The 17,484-nt window shown below is 33.9% G+C and overlaps 1 non-coding gene across 1 annotated transcript; it reads left to right on the plus strand.

Moving 5' to 3' along the window:
• Positions 1-1,109: 1,109 nt before the first annotated feature.
• LOC132009223 (U6 spliceosomal RNA) lies at positions 1,110-1,216 on the plus strand. The gene has a single exon (XR_009401831.1). It is a non-coding gene; the product is annotated as a U6 spliceosomal RNA (small nuclear RNA).
• Positions 1,217-17,484: the final 16,268 nt, after the last annotated feature.

Genomic DNA, 17,484 nt, shown 5'->3' on the forward strand with positions numbered 1-17,484 from the left:
AATACCCAACTTTTCTATCAACATGGATGGGACTGAAAGAGATTATGCTGAGTGAAATAAGTCAAGCATAGAGTTAATTATATAGTTTCACTTATTTGTGGAGCATAGGAAATAACATGGAGGACATGGGGAGATGGTGAGGAGAAGGGAATTGGGGAAATTTGAACCACGAGAGACTATGGACTCTGAAAAACAATCTTAAGGTTTTGGAGAGACTGGGGGTGGAAGGCTGGGTGAGCCTGGTGGTGGGTATTATGGAGGGCACATATTGCATGGAGCACTGGGTGTGGTACATAAACAATGAATTCTAGAACGCTGAAAAGAAATTTAAAAAATAAATAAAAATTTTAAAAAAGGTATGAAGGTGAAAATGGCAAATAACATATTAACATTATTATAAAAACTGTTTTGGGGTGCCTGGGTGGCTCAGTCAGTGAAGCGTCTACCTTCAGCTCAGGTTATGATCCCAGAGTCCTGGGATGAGCCTCATATTGGTCTCCCTCCTCAGTGGGAAACCTGATTCTCCCTCTCCCTCTGCCCCCCCTGCTTGTGGTTTGTCTCTCTCTGCCAAATAAATAAATAAAATCTTTAGAAAAAAAACAACCAACCAACTAACCAAACAAACAACTGCTTTGACTTTAAATATCCCCCAAAAGGTCTTGGGGACTCCTGGGACTGCACTTTGAGTACTGCTGTTCTGGAGAAGCACATATTGAGTCTTAACATCTTTTATCTATCTACAATAAGAAGGTTGAGGTAAAAGTTATCTCCATCTTTTCTGTACTCTCTATACATTTCACTGGCACCATAATGTGTAACTCTTTCTATAGAACAGATCTCTTGGGTCCCTTTACAGATGTTTAGTTAATAAAATTCCCAAAGGATCTCATGATTAAGAGAACCTGAAGTGGACAATTGTTCTGCCATATGTGATTAAGAAAATATTTTAAATGTGGGGACTTCCACGTTGTGAAATTGTAAAATGAAGTGTTTGGACTAAATACTCTTGATTTTCCTTTAAAGGATTAACTTTCTGATTCCACCATTTTGTCTCTACATGAGAAATAACTTCCACAAAAGCAAATGTTACTGTAAAAAGCATTGACAGAGTGTTCACCTCAGCAGCACATATACTAAAATTGGAAAGATACAGAGAAGATTAGCATGGCCCCTGCACAAGGATGACATGCAAATTCGTGAAGCATTCCATATTTTAAAAAAAAATTGAAAGAACTATTTAATCTTAGGTAATTTAAATTATTCTTACTGTACTTGGTGTGGTAGTCTCATTTCATTTTTCATACTTTGCTTTTTACTGAATTGTAAAAGCCATATTTTTGAAGAACCACTGACAAAGAATAATCTGTACAGAGAATAATCTTTTTGAGGATAATTTAATTCTATCCATCTATCACTCTATCTATATTAAATATAGGTTTAATCCATGCTGCTCTAAAATTTCAAGTATTAAAAAAGCACAAAAAGTAAAAGCAAATGTATTTTTCTCCATTAGCTTTCCATTTTCCATAACTAGTCAGTGCTTAATTTTCTGTGTTCTTAGAGCAATTATTAATGAATGGAGTGCTCATACATATAAACACATATCTTCCCCCCATCCCCAGCCACCACTAATCTATACTTTTACCTACTCTCCCAATTTAATCTCTTTCCTTGAGTACTTCCTATGTGAAAAGATTTCTGGTTGCTGATGATACAGTTATAAGTAAGAATTATTTTACTTTTATTCTTATAATACTAAATTTTACAGACAACTGGAGGTGAGATGGGTACATAAGAAAGAGAAAACTTCTAGACTGGTACTCTGAGGGCCTTAGTGAACTTGCTTTTCATGGAAACAATTTAAAAAAATGGAAAAATGACAAAACAACTAAAATGAACCATTTCATAAGTCTGACAATTAACCAATCTATAGAACAAACTCCAAATCATTTATCCATGAGAAACTACTGAACTTTTGGAAGACAGCAGGACTTACAGCGTTTTGACTTTTAGTTATTCCCATCACCCACCCATCCCTAGTTCAGTGGTGTGGAATCTTATGAGAAGCCAGTAGTCTTGCATCCAAAGATAAGGACTGATCTCTTTTAGAGTTATGTTAAAAACCCTATCCCCAAGACACAGTCAATATTTTGTCTGTACAGGCAGCTTCTTGAAAAATATCCATTCCTGAGGTGTTGTGGCTATTAGATTTGACTCAGCTCAGCATAGTGCAAAAAGTTCTGTCCCTAGAGCATAGCCGTCTGAAAGTAATAGTAGTCTATTGCCAACATAAAAGCTGCCTAAGGCAGCGTTATTTTGGTTGGGAAAACAAGAACTTGGTTACAACTTTAAAGGCAAGTCCTAGAGAACTAAATGACCATTAGGAACTTTGAAAAGCTTCAACATATTCCTGGGATCAAGAAAGCTACTCTCATACAGGACTTTCTGTATGCCTAGAAAAGACCTGGGAGAGGAAAGTGTCCCAGTCACTCACCTCTCTATACTCAAGGCTCTGTGTAAGTAGGAAGTGAAATTGTAAACTGCTTAAAATTTGAAAGCATGCCTTTTCACACAAATTTCCTTGGCAAAGAGAAGTAGACATCTAAGCAAGCATTTAAGGAATTTTAGCTTATCACTGGTTGACACTAAATTATACTGATCATGGGCTGACCCCTAGGATGCAAGCTTAAAAATAAAAATAAGAACTTAATAAATGAGAGTTGGGAACTCAGTGGCCACACACTTCAAGGAAAAGAGAAACTACAGAATTATCCTGGAAAAATCCTTTGAAAAAATTAGAAACAACAAGAAAAACAATAACAGCAGAAACACAACACAAACAAAACTTGGGGGGTGAGGAAGGAATCTGTTATCATAGTTGTTACAGTGTAATATCTACAATGACCAGTTTTCAACCAAAAATTATAAGATAAAAAAACATGTTACATACATAGGAAAAAAGGTAGCCTACAGAAAGTATTACTGAGGAGACCCCGATGTTGTATTCAATAGACAAGGACTTAAAAGCAGCTGTTTTAAATATGTTCAAGGAACTAAAGGACACCATGACTAAAGAGTTAAAGAAAAGTATAACAATTGTCTAATCAAATGACAATATTAACAAAGAGATAGAAGTAATACAAAAAGAATAAAATACAAACTCTAGAGGTGAGAGTACAATAATTAAAATTTAAAATTCACTAGAGGACATTAATAGCAGATCTGATCAGGCAGAAAATAATTATTGGAATTAAAATATGTCCATAGAGATTTTTCAGTCTGAGGAACAGAAAAAAATTAGGAAAAATAAAAAGAACATTAGAGATTATGGAATACCAACAAATATACCAACATACACATGATGTGGAGTTCCAGAAAGAGAGGAGTAAAAGAGTCATGGAAATTATTTGAAGAAATAATGGTCCCCAAACTTCTCAAATGGAATGAAAGACATTAACCAGCATATTCAAGAAACTGAACAAATTTCAAGTAAACTCAAAGAGATCTACACTTATCCATGTCATTATCAAAGTGGCAAAAGTCAAGGAAAAGAAAATCTTGAAAACTTCAAAAGAAAAGTGATATATCACATATGAAGAATCCACAGTGAGATCAACAGGTGACTTCTCATGGAGGCCGTAAGGTAGAGGGATGACAACTTTAAAGTAGTAAAATGAAAAAACATACTAACCAAGAACTCTATATTAAGCAAAACTCTCCTTCAAAAATAAGGAGAAATTAAGACATTCCAAGATAAATAAAAACTGAGAAAACTCTTTGCTAGAACACCTACCCTATAATAAATACCAAAGGGAGTCCTTTGGGCTGAAATAAAGGCACATTAAATGATAACTTGAATCCACATGAAGGAATGAAAGTCACTGGTAAAGATAACTATACAGATAAATACAAAAGACAGTATCAATGTATTTTTGCTTGTAATTCTTCTCTGTGATTTAAAAGATAATTCATAAAGTAATAATTATAAAACTATGTTAGTGGCTTATAGTCTATGAGAATATAATAGTACAAAGTCTAAAGGTGCAGACAGAGGAATATTGGAGAAAAGTTTTCATATAATAATATTAACCTGAGATAGATGATTTTATATAAGATGCTAATGGTAATATATTCACTAAGAAAATAAGATAGGGATCCGTCATGTATTTGATGTCAGCCATTTTTTTAAAAAGCCATCCATCATATAAAAGACAGAACACATTCTAGATTACAGAAAAAGGACTGGATATTTGAAGTTACAGGAAAGCAGTTTTAACTGCATTATTTAAAAAAAAAAAACCAACCTTAATTACTGGAATTGCTTGTTAATGAAATGGGATGGCTAAGGAAAAAAAAAAGATTTTGGCATCAGCAAAAATTTAGTTTTGAGAAAGGCTGGATGATTTAGTATGGTAGAAAGAAAACCACAGGCCCAAAAGGGAGTCACTTAGGCCAGGCCAGGCCACCAAACCCGCGCTTAATGCCTAACCTAACTGTACTTTCAACCTCCCCCAGAAAGGAAGTCTTAACTGTTCTCTCAAGCATTTTCTGGTCAGCACCAATGAGGCAGTTCATCACAAAGCCCCCTCCACCTTCTAAAGGAAGATGAAGTAAACCACCTAATGACACTCTTTGATGCACAAAGAAAGGTGACCTCACCCAAAATAATCCTTATTCTCTGTTTAGGACTTCCTAGCCCTGCCTTTAAAAACACTTCCTTTTCTTTCTTTTTTTTTTAAAGATTTTATTTATTTATTTGACAGAGAAAGATCACAGGTAGGCAGAGAGGCAGGCAGAGAGAGAGAGAGGAGGAAGCAGACTCCCTGCCGAGCAGAGAGCCTGATGCGGGACTCGATCCCAGGACCCTGAGATCATGACCTGAGCTGAAGGCAGCGGCTTAACCCACTGAGCCACCCAGGCACCCAACACTTCCTTTTCAGTAGCCTTTTGGAGCTTCCCTTCCTTTGCCACATGGAATACTCTAATATATAAGTTGATTAATAAAGCCAATTAGACCTTTAAAATTCACTTGGATGAATTTTTGTTACTTAAGTATTATTTTGATTTGGAAATGAAAGTTCTATTGTCAGTTTTTTTTTTTTTATTTTCAAGGTTTTATGAAAATTAAAGAGAATACCTTTCAGTAGAACTTCATTCAGACAGTTTTGACATTTGGAATAAAATAGAAAAAAAAGTCACAAATATTAAAACCATGTTTACTTACCTTTCTTCTTAAATTTTTAAATTAAATTAAATTTAGTTTAAATTAATTTTAAATTAAAATTAAATTTAATTTAAATTAAATTAACATACAGTGTATTAGTAGTTTTAAAGGCAGAATTTAGTGATTCATCCGTTGCATACAACACCCAGTGCTCATTTCTTCAGGTGTCCTTCTTAATGCCCAAGACCCAATTACCCCATCCCCCATCCACCTCCCCTCCAGCAACCCTCAGTTTGTTTCCTAGAGTTTAGAGTCTCTTATGGTTGGTCTTTCTCTCCATTTTCATCTTACTTTATTTTTCCTCCCCTTCCCCTATTTCATCCATTTTTTAAATTCCATATACAGGTGAAATCACATGGGTATTTCTTGTTCTCTGACTGACTTATTCTGCTCAGCAGAATACCCTCTAGTTCCATCCACATTGTTACAAATGGCCAAGATTTTATTCTTTTTTTGATGGTTGAATAATATTCCATTCTTTATCCATTCATCTGTCTATGGACATCTGGGTGATTTCCATATTTTGGCTGTTGTTGACATTGTTGCTATAAATATTGGGGAGCAGGTATCGCTTATCTTTCTTTAACATTTGGAATATAAATTTGCTCTAGGCACCTTAGCCTTTACACAAAATTTAACTTAATTTAATTTAATTGCATTATCACCCCTGATCATGTTAATCTGCAGTAGCTGATATAAAACAACTACTCAGGTATCATTTTAGGCTTCCTTGAATGCAATGTTAGGGAATCCCTGTAGCTTTAGCCTATCTTGGTTCCTTTGTTTTCTGGATTTTAGTCATTTTTTCTTATTTTACTACCTATTTTGATGGAACATTTCCTCTTGAACTTTCTGAGAAAGCCTGAATAACTGTTTTTGCTGTTGCTGAGATTTTTCATGTTTGAAAATGTCTTTGTTCTTTATTATTTTAAATTAATAATTTGATACAAAAAACAAATTAATAATATTGCTTATTGTAAAATTATTATAACTCTGTAGTATAGAATTCTAATTAGGAAATAATTTTAGTTCTAAATAGTACAGAGTTCTAATTTGGAAATAATTTTTCCTTAGATTTTGAAGATATCTTTCAATTGTCTCCTAGCTTTTGTTTCTGTTCTTAACAAGTCTAATGCTACTATTAGTTTTAATTTTGTTCTAAAACCTAAATTTTCCTTTTTGAAGATATTCACTATGATGCCTATTGGTTTGGTTCTCATTTCATCCATTTGCTGGACCATTAATGGATCAAATTGAAGTAATTCTGAAATTGTTTCTTGCATTATTTCATTATTGATTTCTTCTCTATTTTTGCTGTTACCTTATTTTGAACCTGTTGTGATATATTTTTGGTACCACCTTCTATTCTGAAAAAGCACTCTCATTATTTTCTTGTCTTTTTAAAATACATTTCTGAGTGACTTCCTCAATTTTCTTTTCCAAGGTTTTTATTGAATTTTTAATATTTTCTTTTTGGCTACCAAATTTTTAAAAAATATTTTATTTATTTGACAGAGAGAAATCACAGCTAGGCAGAGAGGCAAGCAGAGAGAGAGGAGGAAGCAGGCTCCCTGCGGAGCAGAGAGCCTGATGCGGGACTCGATCCCAGGACTCTGGGATCATGACCTGAGCCAAAGGCAGAGGCTTTAACCCACTGAGCCACCCAGGTGCCCCTTGGCTACCAAATTTTTAATATCTAGCACTATTTTCTTATTCTCTGAGTGCTTATTTTATTTTATTTATTTTTGGGGGTTAAAATCACATCTCTTTCTTCTTTAGTGGTTAAAATAACTTTTCTTATCTCCTTGAAGATAATTCATATTCATATAATATACATTTGAAATTTTTCTCTTCCTCTTTAATTCCTATTTTTTCCAATTGCTTATTTTCATCTTGTTCCCTATATTTCATGTGATAGGTTTTCTTCAAGTATCTGGCAATATTTAATTTTTTGTTTATATTTAAGAGTGGGAATATTAAAAGCTGATTGGAAGCACTGTGTGTATGATGTGTTTTTGTCAAAAGGTAATTAGGCTGGATAATTCATTGACTATCCTCCAATGTCATTATCTTTAAATGCTGCTATCCTGGTCTGGTCAGATTCTTATCTCTGATTTTCTATGAGAGCTGGAACAAGCTTGGTTGTCAGAATTCTGGGTATCTAGTGTGATAATAAGCCTGGAAGCGCCCTATGTTCCCTTGGTAACCTTTCTGTATTTTTGTGCTCAACAATTGCTGATAGCTTGTGGTGCTGGGATACTCTATTTTAATCTTGCTAAAAGATAACTGCTCAGCCTTCTTCCTCAGTATGGGGTGGAAGAATTTATTCAGACACACAGAGTAGGAAAAATATTTAAGAATTGAAATGTCCCTAAAGTCTCTAACCAGTTCTCCTGTTCTCAGTTGTCTGATTTCTGAGTACCTGGTAGCTGGTACTAAATCCCTTGAGAGTTCTGTGGTACCAACAGGTTAATTTAGCTCTTCCACCCTACTGGTTTACAAGATAGTTACCACCCATGCATCAAAATTGTATTTTGTTTTCCTGCCACCAATATGTTATTGTTGCTGTCTCCTTTTCTATTCAATTTGTGAATTTGTGAGTTTATGATTCCTTTTAAAAATCAATTTTCAATAATTTTGTGGCTATTGGGAGGAAGTAAAAGCTACTGTGAACCTTCAATCCACCAGTCTTTAATCAAAAACCAAGGGATCATCTTGTTCTGTTTTGTTTTTCCTTAGAAATGTAAGTAATGCAGAAAAGCTAAAGCTTACATAATTAGATTAGAGAAGGAGGCTATGAAATGAATAAATTGCTTATTTGAATTGAGGTTTTTAAAAAGTTTCTTATCACTATAATCTTATAATGAGGTAGAATATAACTAACACTATTTTTTGCTTGTAATACAGCAGGAACCATTCCAAATAATTTATAATGTTAACTTAATTTTCACAAAAGTTTTCATGGTATGGGCTACTATAATATCTCTCTCTTTACAAACGAAGGAATGTAAGCCCTTGTTCTTGATTATTGTTTCTTATGGTTTATATTTAACAGGTCTATAATAAAAAATTTTTAAATGAGGCGTTGTAACTAAGGCAACAATAGCAACAAACAGAAAAAATATATATAACAGTTTAAACACAATAAATGTTTATATCTTGCTCATATCAAGTCTGTAACAAATGCTGCTAAACTGTAGGCAGCTCTTCCAAGTAGTGATTCAAGGCTCAGTGTCCTTTCATTTTATGCCTCGATATGTTCAAACTGTCCTTTCAAGGTTTCTGCACTTACTACGTCAAGTTGGGGGAATGGGTTAAAGACAGCAGAGAAGGGGTCCCTGAGTGGTTCAGTCATTAAGTGTCTGCCTTGGGCTCAGGTCATGATCCCAGGTCCCTGGGATGGAGCCCCCTGTCAGGCTTCCTGTTCTACAGGAAGCCTGCTTCTCCCTTTGCCCTTCCCCCTGCTTGTGTTCCCTCTCTGGCAGTCTCTGTGGGAAATAAATGAAATCTTAAAAAAAAAAAAAAAAAAAAAAAGGCAGTGGAAAAAGCACAACTCTTCCTTAAGTATCTGAGCCACTGATGTGAGACACTCCTCTTCCATTTATATTCTATGAGAGATGTTTTTACATGCCCACACCCAATTTTGAAGAATGCTGGAAAATGTGGTCTTGCTCTGTGTGGCAAAGAAGAGATATATTAGTTGAATTGCTAAACAAACTCTGCCACAACTTGCCTTCCAATATCCATCCATCTCTTCTTCCACATATAATTATTTTGTATGTTTGTCTGCAAAGGGTTTCACTGTCACTGAGAGGCAACACTGAAGGCTCTGGAGTTAGAATTTATGGGTTTGCATCCTGGCTCCACTGTTTACATCTGTGTGGCCGATGCAGAGAGCCATAACCTCCTGTGCTCCTGGAGGCTAGTAGGGACAGTACCTATCAGGTGGTGTTGTGAGGAAAATTGAATTAACAAATGCACAATGCCTGTAAATGTTAACTCTTACTACTTACTTTTAGTAATTCTTAGTAATTCACATACTATATTAATAGCAAGGAGCTCTTTGTCATAAGCAAAAGTAAAATTAATGGAATTGGTACTAATTCATCCTTAATACTTAGTAGGCAAGATATGCATGGCTCAGAAAAACTCTGACAGCTTTCCAGTGAGTAGTGGTCCTTATATTTGGAAATACAAGAAAAAACAAGCACCCAAAATTATTAACAGTGAAGTTCTCACATACCAGGACTTTTGCTGATACTTGCATCCCATGCATTTTATAAAAATTTCAGACCAATATCCCTGATAAATATGGATGCTAAGATTCTCAACAAAATCCTAGCTAATAGGACCCAACAGCACATTAAAAAGACATTCCACCATGACCAGGTGTGATTTATTCCTGGTTACAAGGATGGTTCAACATTGGCAAATCAAAATCAATGTGATAGAACAAATCAGTAAGAAAAGATAAAAGAACCACACGGTCCTCTCAATTAATGCAGAAAGTGGTTTAAAAATCCAGCTTAAACAGTCTGACAGTCAAATTAATTTATATATCATAATGTGAATATTAAATTTTTGAAAAAAATGAAACTTATTATTAGAATAGTAAATCTCAAGAACATATCTTAACGTTCTATAACAACTAAAAGTGTAATATTTATACATAATAGGCCATGTGATATTTCTTCCTACACATTAAAGAAAAACTAATTCTAAAAAAATAAGCATGTATTATTTTTATATTTATATTTACTAAATAGAAAACTTATCTAATATTATTCTATTGCCCTTTAATGAGGCCACAACAGGTTTTGAAGCAACAGTTTTAATTTTATTATAAGATCTTACTGATTTCAGATTTATTGATGAGCCAGTAGAAGAGACTATACTGCCAATAATCTGTACATAAGTGAGTGAAAGAGCATGTGTGTGTCTATATGGAAAACTTGAACAGATGGAGGTAGAATGTGAAAGAATTTTGACACGATGTCTTCTTCCTTTTATTATTTATGTTCTTAAGTAAAATGCAGTGTTGATCTGGTTTAGGGAGACAATGTTGAGAATGAAAGCCTAATGATGGAATGTTTGATATAGGTTCTTTCTATATATGTATTTTTACCGTTATGTCTTCTTAATCTTTTGTACCCTAGGAAGGGAAAAAACAAAAACAAAAACAAAAACAAAACAAAACAAAACAAAAAACAGCTTGCAAATTCCTACTTAATCTTTTTACCCCTGAACTCTTCCGATGGATAACTAGAAAATCTGGGACCCGCTGGTCCATTGGCTATGAGTCTCTGGATAATAAGACCAGTCCCTGGAAAATTTTTGATGAAGGCAGCAAGGTTGAATTCTTCTTATTTAGTTTAATTTCTAAAGTTCAGAGATTGGCTATTCAAAGGACTAACTGAAGTATCGAATAAGAACATCCCTTCAGGAACTGAATTTTATCACAGATGGTTTCTTGATTCACATGAATAGAAATAAGAAGTGTATACTAATTAAGCTAAACTCAATCTCTCTAGGGAAATTTTTATTTGGTTATAGAAAAGCAAAACTCAAAGTTATATACATACTATTTAACAATAATTTAGAATTTTCTATTTAAAAAATTGGTCTTGTCTTTGAAAGGTTTTAATCAAGTAGTATAGCAACTGTCCAATTTTTGTGTGCCTTTCCCTCAATCCCTCCTCTTACTCTTCATAGGTGTTTTCTGGATATTTTCCTCAGAACTGTTTTGCTTATATTCACCTTCCTTTTCATTCTTGTTGTCACTACTTTTTTTAAAAAAAATTTTTAATTTATTTTCAGCGTAACAGTATTCATTGTTTTTGCACCACACCCAGTGCTCCATGCAATACGTGCCCTCTTCAATGCCCACCAACTGGTTCCCCCAACCTCCTACCCCCCACCCCTTCAAAACCCTCAGATTGTTTTTCAGAGTCCATAGTCTCTCATGGTTCACCTTCCCTTCCAATTTCCCTCAACTCCCTTCTCCTCTCTAACTCTCCTTGTCCTTCATGCTATTTGTTATGCTCCACAAATAAGTGAAACCATATGATAATTGTCTCTCTCTGCTTGACTTATTTCACTCAGCATAATCTCTTCCAGTCCCGTCCATGTTGCTATAAAAGTTGGGTATTCATTCTTTCTGATGGAGGCATAATACTCCACAGTGCATATGGACCACATCTTCCTTATCCATTCATCTGTTGAAGGGCATCTTGGTTCTTTCCACAGTTTGGCGACCGTGGCCATTGCTGCTATAGACTTTGGGGTACAGATGGCCCTTCTTTTCATTACATCTGTATCTTTGGGGTAAATACCCAGTAGTGCAATTGCAGGGTCATAGGGAAGCTCTAATTTTAATTTCTTGAGAAATCTCCATACTGTTCTCCAAAGTGGCTGCACCGACTTGCATTCCTACCAATAGTGGAAGAGGGTTCCCCTTTCTCCACATCCCCTCCAACACATGTTGTTTCCTGTCTTGCTAATTTTGGCCATTCTAACTGGTGTAAGGTGGTATCTCAATGTGGTTTTAATTTGAATCTCCCTGAGGGCTAGTGATGATGAACATTTTTTCATGTGTCTGATAGTCATTTGTATGTCTTCATTGGAGAAGTGTCTGTTCATATCTTCTGCCCATTTTTTGATATAATAGTCTGTTTTGTGTGTGTTGAATTTGAGGAGTTCTTTATAGATCCTGGATATCAACCTTTTCTCTGTACTGTCATTTGCAAATATCTTCTCCCATTCCGTGGGTTGCCTCTTTGTTTTGTCGACTGTTTCCTTTGCTGTGCAGAAGCTTTTGATCTTGATGAAGTCCCAAAAGTTCATAGCCATCCAAGCCTCCCTCAAAAAAATTGAAAAATCCAGAACACACCAGCTCTCTCTACAACTTAAAGAACTGGAGAATCAACAACAAATCAAACCAACTCCACACATAAGAAGGGAAATAATCAAGATTAGAGCTGAGATCAATGAGGTAGAAACCAGAGATACAGTAGAACGTATCAATGAAACTAGATTCTTTTTTGAAAGAATCAATAAGATCGATAAACCATTGGCCACACTAATCCAAAAGAAAAGAGAGAAAGCCCAAATTAATAAAATTATGAATGAAAAGGAAGAGATCACAACTAACACCAAGGAAGTAGAAACAATCATCAGAAGTTATTATCAACAGTTATATGCCAATAAGCTTAGCAACCTAGATGAAATGGATGCATTCCTGGAAAACTACAAACTCCCAAAACTGAACCAGGAAGAAATCGACAACCTGAATAGACCGATATCTAGTAATGAGATTGAAGCAGTGATCAAAAACCTCCCAAAAAACAAGAGCCCAGGACCTGACGGAATCCCTGGGGAATTCTACCAAACTTTCAAAGAAGAAATAACACCTATTCTCCTGAAGCTGTTTCAAAAAAATGAAGCAGAAGGAAAATTTCCAGACTCTTTCTGTGAAGCCAGCATTACCTTGATCCCCAAACCAGGCAAAGACCCTACTAAAAAGGAGAATCAAACCAATAACACTGATGAATATGGATGCTAAGATTCTCAACAAGATCCTAGCAAACAGGATCCAATAGCACATTAAAAAGATTATCCACCATGACCAGATGGGATTCATTCCTGGGCTACAAATGGTTCAACATTCGCAAATCAATCAATGTTGTCACTACTTTTGACAGTCTGATGTAGTGTTTAAGAAAGCGGACTTTGGGTTAGAGATGAATTCAAATCCAGGCTCAGTCAAATGCTGACAGTGTGTCACTAGGAAATTATCTGGCATTTCGGAACGTTAGTTCTCTTTTCTCTACAATGGGGATAGTATTAAACTTGTAGTGTTTTTGAAACAAAATGGAATGATGTGTGCAAAATAATTATGTTCAATTTGTAAACTCTTGTTATGCTAATCTTCAAAAAGTACCTTCTGATCAAGGCACTCTCCTGAATGAAAACCACATTGACTGTGGAATAAAGTCAGAATGTATTTGCCCAGAAGTAAAATGAATTTCTTCTTTGGATAGAAATTACATTTTATCCTTATTTCCAAAATTTGCTTCATTCTTAGTAAAATCAAGTATTATTTTCTTGCCTTTGCTTTGCTGTTCCTTTCTAAATGCTTTACTCCTAACTCTACTTGAAGGTACACTACAAATCCTCAAGAGCTAGCTTTGATTCTATTTTCCCCAAGTATATATTTTCTGCCAGCCCAATGTGCACTCTTCTCTGTATCTTGTAAAATTGCATATTGCTTGTGTATGTGCCTTCTTTTTACTACAAAATTAATTTTAGTCTTTCAATACCTGGTATTATACACTTCATACAGTAGAGATAATTTAACATTTGTTAATTTCCTAGATAATTTAACTTTATGATTTATTAGATGAACAAATGAACAAATACATTAGGAAAACAAATATACCATGATAAATATCTTTATTGGCCTATATGTTAGCTTCATAAACTTAATTACTCAAGAAAGAAAAAAATAAGACCTTGAGTCATCTAAAATATTCACAGGCTTGAAGCTCTTGATTTAACCCCAGAATATCTAGAATCAGTTTTCTATCACATAGACGGACAGAATTACAGAGTCTCAGAGTACGCACATCATTCCCTTTTGGAGAATCATCAACAAGAAATCACTCAGCTTCGACTTAATCATTTTTACTTTGGAGGAAATCCCCAGTGGATGCAGGCTGTTTTACTTATAAGCCAATATAATTATCAGAGAATTTGTTTTTTTTGTTTTTATGTGCTGTGGTTTTTGTTTTGTTTTTTGTTGAAACATTTTTTTATTACTTTTCCTCACCGATCTTCATTTATTTAATGTCTGTCTTATGCTAGATATTGTACATACTACTCCAGGTGATCAACTTAGAAGATCAATCTATCTGAAACCTCGCTTTCTTATTTGCACTGTTGGCATGCCATTTGTAAGCCTGTCAAGGATTTTACTGACAAAGAAGAATGGGAGCATAATGAAATTTGAGTATATAACATGGGTAAAATAGAACTTCCCTATCCCTTGATGATTGTTGTTCTTATTTTAAATATAAGTAAAATGGTTTCTAATGTTTTCTTTCCATGCCATATTTCATTCTCAGCTATGCTTCTTTATGTCATCATCTTTGCTTCAGTTCCCTTTTTTTCCATCTGCTACTTATGACCCTTTATTTCTGAATTTTTCCTGGTAAGAGCATGTTATTTCCATGCTTTTCTTCTTCATCTAAATGACTCGCTGTTCTTGGCAGAATTTCTGCTCAGAAGTTTTCAAATGATCTGCCTGCATTGAGTTTAGTCTGTGGAATCTTACCTAACATGACTATAAACTTCTTTTTGGCAACAAATGCGAAGTACTTTATTTACATTATCTATTATTTTATTAAAATCAAGTATTTTATTTTATTAAATATTATTTTATTATTTTATTATCTTATCAGTTATTTTATTAGAAGTGACAAATGCAAAATTACAATCTACAAAAAATATATGAAGTAAAATTACAAGTCCCTGTCCTATCTTGGTCTCTCCTCACTTTCATTCCTTAGAAGCAAACATGTTTCTTTCATATTCTTCTTAGAATTTTTAAAATTAATGAACCATCATACATGGGTATGTCCTTCAAATAATAAAAAATGGTTGCATTTCATACTTTTTCTACTGATCTTTGCTTGTATTTCAATTTTTTAAATTTTGAATGAGTTTTTTGAGGTAAAATTAGTATATAACACTATACAAGTTCAGGTGTACAACATTCTAACACATCTTTATGTACTACACAGTGATTACCAACAAAAGTATAAATACCATCCATCATCATAAAATTGACCCCTTCACATATTTTGCCCACCCCCCAACTCCTCAGTAACCACTAATCTGTTGTGTCTATAAGTTTGTTTTTGTATTGTGCTATTTGTTCATTTGCTTTTAGTTTTTCAGATTCCGCATAGAAGTATAAGTGAAATTATGCAATATTTGTATTTCTCTGTCTGATTTATTTTACTTAGCATAATACCCTGAGGATCCATTCATGTTTTTTCCAATGGTAAGATTTCATTCTTTATGGCTGAGTAGTATCCCATTATATATGTTTACCACATCTTCTTTATCTGTTCATTCATTAATGGACACTTAGGTTGTTTTTAAATCTGGTTATTGTAAATAAGGCTGTGATGAACATAAGGATGAATATATATATTTTCAAATTCATTAATTTTGGATGATTTAGAGAAATACCCAAAAGTAGAACAGCTGGATCATATGGTAGATGGTCTCTTAATTTTTTGAGGAATCTCCAATACTGTTTTCTATAGTGGCTGTACCAATTTGCATTCTGACCAACAATATACAAGGGTTCCCTTTTCTTCATATCCTCTACAACACTTGTTATTTCTTGTCTTTTGGAAAATAGCTATTTCAACAGATGTGACATGATTACTCTTTGTGGTTTGGTTTGCGTTTCTCCAATAACTAGTGAGACTGAGCATCTTTTCATGTGTGTGTTGGCCATCTGTATGTTTTCTTTAGAAAAAGTCTATTCAGATCCTCTTCCCATTTTAAAATCAAGTTGTTTTTTACTGCTAAGTTGTGTGAGTTCTTTATATACTTTGGATATGAACCTCTTATCAGATATATTATTTGCAAATATCTTCTTCCACTCACTAGCTTGCCTTTTTGTTCTGATTATCGTTTCCTGTTCTTCCATTTTTTAGATGTTGTCATGTAAATTTTCCATGTCCAAGAAGGTGGGTTCAGGGTTTTCTTATGCTGCCATCTTGAAACCAGGCTCTGCTATAAATTTTTAGAATCTACCCTTATAACAGTTTTAAATGCATGTCATTACTAAGATCATTTGTTATATATAATACAGGTGGAAGAAAATAGTCCAATTTTGTCTCAAAAAATTTCTCCTGTTTATTATTTAATTGTTTATAAGAGCCCCTGAACTGGCTGGAAGAGCAACGAAGTGCTCTCATAGCAATTCTTGTTTTCAGACAAGAATTAGACTTGTACTTTAGACAAGTACGATAGGCAAATTCTTCTTTTCTTACCTACCAATGCAAGTAAGCTAGTTTAAAATTTTGATTTACATAATTAACCTTTGCTAACTAGTTAGGCACAGAAACATTTGTTGTTTCTAAAGACTCTTTACATGAACTGCCTATTTGAGAAAAAAGGTAAATAACTTTTTGTGTACACAAAACTTGTAAGAATCATATCACTAATGTACCTTGATAATTTAATTCCTTCCATATGGAAGACATAACAAATATGAAAGATGGCACCATTTTGTACTGAAGGGACGGCAGGATCATAAAGGGCAAAAGAGACATAAAAAAATCACCTATGCAATGACTGTCTGTATTATTGCACATAAAAAGGAGTTAAAGTTCATGTGTTTTCCAAATAATGAATCTGAGGTATACTGTGTTGATATTAAATTGTCTATCTCCTCAAGTGTTGGGTTGATAACTAGCAGAAACTTAAAAAAAAAAAAAGAGAGATAGTTTTAGGACAAATTTCCCATATATGAGTACATGTTTGTAGTATGTATACATATATATATGTATATGTATCCATATATAATGACTTCCTTCTTAGTTACTTAGTTACTTATTTAGGTTTTCTATATAATTATATAAATTTTGTTCACTTCATATTTCAAGGACTGGGAAATTTGAACTAATTCTTCTATGTCTAGGGTATGTTTTCTTATTTGTTAATTACAGTTTCATAAACTGCTGCTGTTATATCTTCATTAGGAATTGTTTCTGTCAATATTGTTAGTTAACCTTCTGGTTTGTGTATCATTTTTAAACAAATACACATCATATCATATTATAATTATGACTTCTGCTTATTTTTTACTGGTATGTACCTATGTTATGGTTGCTTATCATTTAAAAAACCTTGTATAAATAACTTAGCTTCAGGTGTATGTCACAACAGTATGTGAAATTTTTGTGTGATTTAATAATAATATTTTTAGTAGATGAATTTTTAGTAGGTGAATTAAATTCATTTACATTTATACTAATGGCAGAAATTTTGGTCTTAGTTCTGCAATATTATGTTGTTATGTTATCTATGATTATAGTTCTTTATTTCTCTATTCATATCACAGGTTCTTCTCCAGGTACTTTTTATTCCATAATTTAAATATGTATCTTTCTCCCTCCAAGTTCAAGTTCTACTTCACTGCTCATTTGCTTTCTGCTTTCTCTTGATTGCAGTGACACCTA

Source organism: Mustela nigripes, chromosome 1 (genome assembly GCF_022355385.1).
Source record: "Mustela nigripes isolate SB6536 chromosome 1, MUSNIG.SB6536, whole genome shotgun sequence".
NCBI lineage: Eukaryota > Metazoa > Chordata > Mammalia > Carnivora > Mustelidae > Mustela > Mustela nigripes.